This window comes from Bubalus bubalis, chromosome 18 (genome assembly GCF_019923935.1).
Source record: "Bubalus bubalis isolate 160015118507 breed Murrah chromosome 18, NDDB_SH_1, whole genome shotgun sequence".
Taxonomy (NCBI): Eukaryota; Metazoa; Chordata; class Mammalia; order Artiodactyla; family Bovidae; genus Bubalus; species Bubalus bubalis.
The window spans coordinates 53,547,164-53,554,830 of record NC_059174.1 but is presented as its reverse complement, the minus strand read 5'-3'; the positions used below and the strand labels follow the sequence as shown (position 1 = coordinate 53,554,830).

The window sequence follows — 7,667 nt, the reverse complement described above, 5'->3', positions numbered from 1 at the left end:
TAACCTGAGATTGAGGAGAGAGGTTGAGCCTGAGGGTGGAGGAGGAAGATGCTGTGGCCTGGAGAGGCGGGGGCCGAGGGGCAGCAGCAGAAGTCTTACTGTGGCTGGTGGGTACCCAGGTGACCACTTAATTATCGTTATTGTATACACTTGGCAGGTTGCTTTGTGTAGTCTTTTGTTTGTATGATCTAGTTCATAATATAAAATGATAGGAAATGGGGAAGGGAGGTGGTGTGGTTTGAACTGTGCTCCCCAATCCCCCCCCAACCCCCGCACAAAGCCAAATGACTCTGCAGTAGTAAAGATACTGTAAACAATGTTAAAAGATGAGTACCAGGATGGACAAAAAATTGAGATGATGGATTGACATACATCATAAATAAAGAGCTCCTACCAATCAATAAGAAAAAAGGCAGATGACCCAATACAGAGAACTCAATGGGGAAAATGGTCAAGATGCACAAAGGCAAACCACAAAAGAAATGTGTCTGACACATAAACATATGGGAAAGTGCTCAACTGTGATGATAATCAAGAAATTGAAATAAAAAACGCAACAAGCTGTCCTTTGCCTGTAGACAGACTTGAAAAACCAAAATAGTGGTGGTGGGACTTCCCTGATCATCCAGTAGTTAGGACTCAGCCCTTCAAATGTAGGGGCCCCAGGTTCAATCCCTGGTAAGGGTACTATGATCCCACATGCCCAGTACCACATAGCCAGAATATTAAAACGTAAATAAAAAAATAAATAAAACCACTGTAGGTCTCCAGATTTAGTGAAAATGTGAGGAAATGGGTCCTTTTATAAAAAAACGGCCAACTTGGTAAAGGGAGATTTAATTTGCATCTTATAGATTTAAGAATTATTTAATTTTAAACCGTGTTTACATTCAATGAGAATATTATATAAATAAACATGATGCAGTTCTTCGATCCTAAAAATTTTATGAATACCCACTGTGTGCCAGGGGCTGGGAGACATCAGTGAACAAAACAAACAAGGTCCTTATGTGTGCATGTGGGGGGCAAGCAAGTAAACAAGCACATAAAAAAGACGATTTCTGCTCATACTGAGAGCTGTGAAAGAAAGAAAAGAGTGAGGCAAGAGAAATAAAACTACCGGAGAGTGGTTATGGTGGCAGGAAGCCCTCTCAGGGGAAGTGACATTTGCTGAGGTATGTATGAGATGTATCTACGGGAAGAGTGCTCCAGGCAGGAGGAATGGCAAGTGCGAAGGCCCTGCCGTGGGATGGAGGAACTAGGGAGGAAAAGAAGAGCCTGAGTGTGTCTGGCAGGGAGTGGGCGGGGCCAGCTGCAGTGGGCGGGGCCTTGCGGGGAGGAGTTTGGCTTCCACGGGGCTTAGAGGGTGTTAGGTCGGGGAGGGGCCTGATCTGACTTTTTGTTTTTGGCGGCACCACAGGGCATGTACTCCCACCAGGAATCGACACCACGCACCCTGCAGTGGGAGCGTTGGGGAGTCTCAACCACTGGACCACCAAGGAAAGTGTTGAAAGTGAAAGTGTTAGTCGCGTCTGACTCTTTGTGAGCCCACGGACTGTAGCCCACCAGGCTCCTCTGTCCATGGCATTCTCCAGACAAGGATACTGGAGTGGGTTGCCATTTCTGTCTCCAGGAGATCTTCCCGACCCAGGGATCAAACCCAGGTCTCCTGCATTGCAGAGATATTCTTTACCATCTGAGCCACCGGGGAAGTTCCTCTAATACCTATTTCTGAAATTTGGACTGCTGGATGGAGAAGGAATTGTAAGGTGTGAAAGCAGAAGCCTGGAGCCCAGCTTAGGAAGCAACTGGAAAAGTTAGAGATGAGGTGATGGTGGTCCAACCAGGAGGCACAGGGGGTGAGGGAAAGTGGTGGGATTCTGGAGATATTTCAAAGGCCGGGCTGAGGGATTGGCTGGCGACCAGATGTGAGGGTGACAGAAAGGGAGGAGGAGTCCGAAAATGCAGAGGTTTTGGCTCCAGGGCCTGGAGGATGGAGCTGCCCTTGAACCAGATGAGGCAGAAATGGCTGGGGGAGCAGGTGCTGGGTCTAAACTCCCGGGGGGTTGGCATTTGTCCAGGAGATGGGTGAAACCCTGTCCTTGAGACCTCCTGGGACACACCTGTGACTCGTGGAGTTGCTAACATACCCCAGGCGTTCACTTTCTGAGTCCTTCGACATGTCTAATCTTCATCTTTTCTGCTTTGACTTCTGCACTTCACAAACTTACTGTAGGAGTCCCTGGACCAGGCCCTGTTCAAGGCCAGGGCTCCAATAGTCAGGTTCTCAAGGAGCTGATTCCTCTGACCACCAGGGAGTGCTAGTGGGGCACCGCACCCCCAAAGAATGTAATGTATTCCTTGAACAGACAGTTTTGTACTGAGTTCTGAGAGTAAAACTCTTCATTCAAAGCACATGCAGTGAACGATGAAGGGTCATTTGAGACCTGGGCAGCCCAACCTGGCCCCAGAGTTGTCTTGTTTTTGATTTTGAGCCAGCTGGCCAGCAAACATGTTTTGAGCACCTCCTGGGTGCCAGAAGCTCCAAGGATCTAGCAGGGAAGAAACAGGCAGAGATTCTTGTCACTGGAGCTCACATCCAGGTGGGATGTCACAATAGATAAAACAAGAAAATATACACATCAGATGGAGCTAAATGCCGGAAAGAAATAAAGCAAAGGTATGTGCTACAGAAGGAAATGGCAACCCACTCCAGTGTTCTTGCCTGGAGAATCCCAGGGATGGGGGAGCCTGGTGGGCTGCCGTCTATGGGGTCACACAGAGTCGGACACGACTGAGGCGACTTAGCAGCAGCAGTGTGTGTTAGCTACTCAGTCGTGTCCGATTCTTTTCGATTTCATGGACTGTAGCCTGCCAGGTTCCTCTGTCCACAGAATTCTCCAGGCAAGAATACTGAAGTGGGTAGCCATTCCCTTCTGCAGGGGATCTTCCTGTCCCAAGGATCAAACCTGGTTCTCCTGCACTGCAGTCTGATTCTTTACCCTCTGAGCTACCAGGGAAGCCCCAGGTAGCCTAGTAGACTACTGACAATTAATGGGAAGAATAAAGGAAGTGGGGAGGATTTCCCTGGTGGTCCACTGGCTAAGACTCCGGGCTTCCAATGCAGGGGGCCTGGGTTCGATCCCTGGTCAGGGAACTAGATCCCACATGTCACAATGAAAGGTCCCACATGCCACAACAAGGATTGAAGGTCCCGAGTGCCACAGCTAAGACCTGTTGTCATCAAATAAATTTTTAAAAATTTTCTTTTTAAAGTGGGGAATGAAAACACCACCCACCAACAGGATAAATGACTCCACATTAAATGTCACCCGGCCTGACACTTGGGTGTTCTCCTGGTTGCCTCCCATCTTCCAGTCCCCTCTTGTCCCCTTCAGGCCACGCAAGATGTCAGGGAAAGACTCTAGCCTCACAGAGGACATCCAGGCCTGACTGTCACCTGTCTATAGGTGCCGAAAGAAGACAGCAAGCCTCCGGGAACAGGGAGAGATGCTCGTTACAGCACGGCTCACAGCGGGAGGGTCAGCATCGCTGGGCTGGTCCCCTGTTCCCCCAAGTGACACCGGGTGAGACCATGGTCCTAGGTGGAGGCTACCGAACTAAATGAACAGCAAGCAGCAAACTAACCGGTATGCCCCCTGAGGGGGGCGGCCAGAGCCGGGACTGGTGAGCCTGTGGTCCTGCCCACCAGGGAGGGAGGTGTGGGAATGCTCACGGAGGTGGGCTGACTGCTCTTCCTGTCCAAGGGCTGCTCCTGCCAGAGACAAAGGGACTCCTCCCCACGACTGACCCTGCAGAGGGGGACTTAGCAAGAAGCCGAGCATCGGCTGTGGAGGCAGCAGGTGAAGGCAGGGCAGGGACAGGACAGCGCTGCAATCATTTTTGGCTGCACCAGGCAACATGTGGGACCTTACTTAGTTCTCTGACTAGGGATCGAACCCCTGCCCCACTCCCTGCAGGAGAAACGTGGAGTCTTAACCACTGAACTGCCAGGGAAGTCCCTCCAATTATTCAACATGCTCCCTCCTTGCTGTGCCTGACTTCCCCATCGCCCACTTGGCTAACTTTATTCCAGCCCCAAGCTGCCCTTCAAGTTCATACCATAATACCAATGACCGCAATGATAATAATAGGATCACGGGAAAGAGTTGTAGGGGGTTGAATATTGCCCCTTCTACGGCCCCAAGAGATATATGTCCGTGTCCTAACCCTGGGACTTGTGAATGTGACCTTACTTGGTGAAAGAGTCTTTGCAGGAGTAATTAAGGGCTCTGAGATGAGATCATCCTGGATTATTTGGACAGGTCCTAACTCCACTGACAAGTGTCTTTATAAGAGACAGAAGAGGAGGGAATTCCCTGGTGGTCCAGTGGTTTGGACTCCCTTGCTTTTCGTTGCCGAAGGCTGGCTTGGGTTCGATTCCTGGTTCAGGAACTAAGATCCTGAAAGCCACCATGCAGCCAAAAAAAGAAAAAAAAAAAATGACAGAAGAGGTGATGCACAGGAAAAATACAAGTACACAGGGAGAAAGAAGAGGAGGCCCTGTGAAGACAGAGGCCGAGACTGGAGGGATGCCAAGGAACATCTAAACGCTGGAAAACGAGAGGAACAGCTCTTCTCTAGAGACTTCAGAGGAGCAGGGCCCTGCTGACACCCTGATCTGGGTCTTCCGGCCAGTAGAACCGTGAAAGAATAAATTTCTGTTGCCAGCCCGTCTGCAGCCATTTGTTACAGCAGCCAGAAAAAGAGCCATGGGCTTTGGGGTTCAAACCCTGGCTCCCACTTACTAGCTTGTGCTGTTGGACATCCCTTTCATGCCTCAGTCTCCTCATCTGGAACGTGGGGATGATGCTAATACCTGCTTCATAGAATTTTCATGTGAAAATTGAGTTGGTACATGAAAGATTATTTAAAAAGGGCATGATACTTTGTTAAGTATCCAAAAATGGTTAGCTTTTTTTTTTCCTACACTGCAGGGCTTGCAGGATCTTAGTTCCCCGGTCAGGGATTGAACCCTGGTCCCCTGAAGTGAAAGCAAGGAGTCCTAACCACTGCACCATCAGGGAAGTCCCTGTAAGTGTTTATTAATTGCTTTGTCTTGCTGACATTTATGGCAACTGCGTGCTCTTTAATCCCCACCTTGGAGGCAGTGTTCCTGTGAGCGGTATCTCTGGAATCCCCAGTTGCTTCTCCCTCTTCCTCAGCTCCTGCAAATCGGACCCAGTGGCTCCCCCACTGACCTCAGGACAAACTTGGAGCATATCACCTCACCCCATGAGACTGTGTGGCCTGGCCCCCTGAGGGAATAAATGGAGGGATGGTTGGGTGAAATGCCAGGAAGAGTAGCTCACCCCTGAATCTCAGCCTGCTCCCGAGACACCTCCAGCCCCGTTCTCAGTTCAGTTCAGTCGGTCGTGTCTCACCCTCCTTTGAATAACGTCACCCCCTCGGCTTCCAACACTTCCCAGGCCAGACCACGGCTGGGCAGGGCGGCGCTCTGCTGACCCCTGGTGGCCGCAAGGAGTAACACTCCGCTTTCCCACTTCCGGGCGGTTGGCTTGGAGCTAGCGAGCGCCTAGTACGTGCTCCGTGCTGGCTGCAGCTTCTGGAACAGACGCTGTTTAGACTTTGTGTCAGCCCTGGAGTCCTCTCATCTCCAGGGGCAATCTTGAGCAGACTGTGCCATCTAGTCACCCTGACTTTTTAAGATATTCGGATCTCTTTCCACTTTCACTGTCTCATTCACCATCACTTTCGTCCCCACTCCAGGCTGTCTTACCGATTTCTCCTTTTGACTCAGGCTTCACAGTACTGTTACTGAATCTGCTTCTTTTTGCCTTAAGAAAGGGTTTTATTTTTGGCCGCACTGCCTGCGGAACTTTCCTAAAGAGGGATTGACCCTATGCCTCCTGCATTAGAAGGGCAGAATCTTAACCACTGGACTACCAGGTAAGTCCTTTTTTTTTTTTTTTACTTAAAATTTTGGTCATCATGGATTTTGGGAGGCTGACTTTGATTTTTAAAACATGAATTGAAATATTTTTTTATCTTGATCTCTCATTTCTTGTCCCTTTAGGTTTTGTATCTGAGGCAAACGCGTGACTCATCTCTTCCTGGTTTCTTGATGTCACGTCCCCAGGGAGGTCTTCCCGGCCATCTCAAATAACAGCTCTGCTCCCCCAAATTCACATCCTCCTTAATATCTTATCCGTGCCTGACATTAAGGCATACATTCATTTCTTGGACTGTTTTCTGTGTCTGTTCCACTAGGGGTCAGATCCCAGCTTTGTCCTTGGGGGACTGGCACGGAGTAAACGCTCAGGAAACGTGTGTTAAATGGGTGAATACAACGTAAAGGAGTAACACAGGTAAACGCTGTTGAAGAGGAGAACGCTTTTTTCTTTGAAAGCAAAGGAGTTCATCTTGGTCTGGGTGGGGGAGGGGTGACTTTCCCAAGGAAGAGTCCAGGGAACTGAAATCTAAAGGTTACGGAGGAAGTTAGCAAGGAAGGGTGCACAGTATGTCTAGAGGGAATAGCACCTGTGGTAGGCAAGCCCCTGAGGCGTCAGAAGGCTGGCCTGCAGCCTGCAGGGGGAGCCTCCCTGAGCTTTCGGTGAGGGCCCTCCCAGGACCTGCTGGAGAGTTGGCTTCTGACGGTGCTGGGGAGCCCCAGGTGTCAAGAGAAGGGTGGCAGGGACAGATATGTTTTGAAAAGCTCACTCTGGCTGCCACAGAGAGATGGAAGGGAGGGGGTTAAGCTGGAGGCTGGGAGACCAGTGAGGAGGTCAAGGAGGGGGCTGGTGAGATTCAACCAGGATGGCGGCAGGAAATGAGGAGGCAAGTGGTAGGGGTGAGAGCCACGTGGAAGGTGAAACAGAACTTGGGGCGGCTTGATGGGAGAGAGTAATACCCTGGGGAGGGCTCCAGGGTCTCTGGCTTGTGGGGGGAGCGGGGGCGGGGATGGATAGGTTTGGAGAAAGGGATTGGGAGTCTGGCTGTGGTTATGCACCGCAGAGTCAGCAAGCAGAGTGTCGCAGGCAAGTGGGCAGGAATGTGGTTCTCAGAGCAGAGATTTGCACTGCAGTTGGCTGAGCACCAAAGAATTGATGCTTTTAAACTGTGGTGTTGGAGAAGACTCTTGAGAGTCCCTTGGACTGCAAGGAGATTAAACCGGTCCATCATAAAGGAAATCAGTCCTGAATATTCATTGGAAGGACTGATGCCAAAGCTGAAGCTCCAATACGTTGGCCACCTGATGCGAAGAGCCAACTCATAGGAAAAGACCCTGATGTTGGCAAAGATTGAAGGCAGAAGGGGATGACAGAGGATGAGATGGTTGGATGGCATCACTGACTCGATGGACATGAGTTTGAGCAAGCTCCAGGAGATGGTGAAGGACAGGGAGGCCTGGTGTGTTGCAGTCCATGGGGTTACAGAGTTGGACACGACTGACCACCACCACCACGTGGGAGAGGCTGGCTTAGAGAGACCAAGGGCAAGGCTTCCCAGGTGGCACCAGTGGTAAAGAATCTGCCTGCCAATGCAGGAGACATGGGTTCTGTCCCTCGGTTTGGAACATACTGTGGAGGAGGAAATGGCAACCCACTCCAGTATTCTTGCCTGAAAAATCCCATGGACAGAGACTG

General features: G+C 50.4%; 1 long non-coding RNA gene across 1 annotated transcript; it reads left to right on the top strand.

The window, feature by feature from the left end:
• Positions 1-3,742: 3,742 nt before the first annotated feature.
• LOC123330152 lies at positions 3,743-6,254 on the top strand. The gene is made up of 3 exons (XR_006545854.1): positions 3,743-5,094; positions 5,865-5,970; positions 6,098-6,254. It is a non-coding gene; the product is annotated as an uncharacterized LOC123330152 (long non-coding RNA).
• Positions 6,255-7,667: the final 1,413 nt, after the last annotated feature.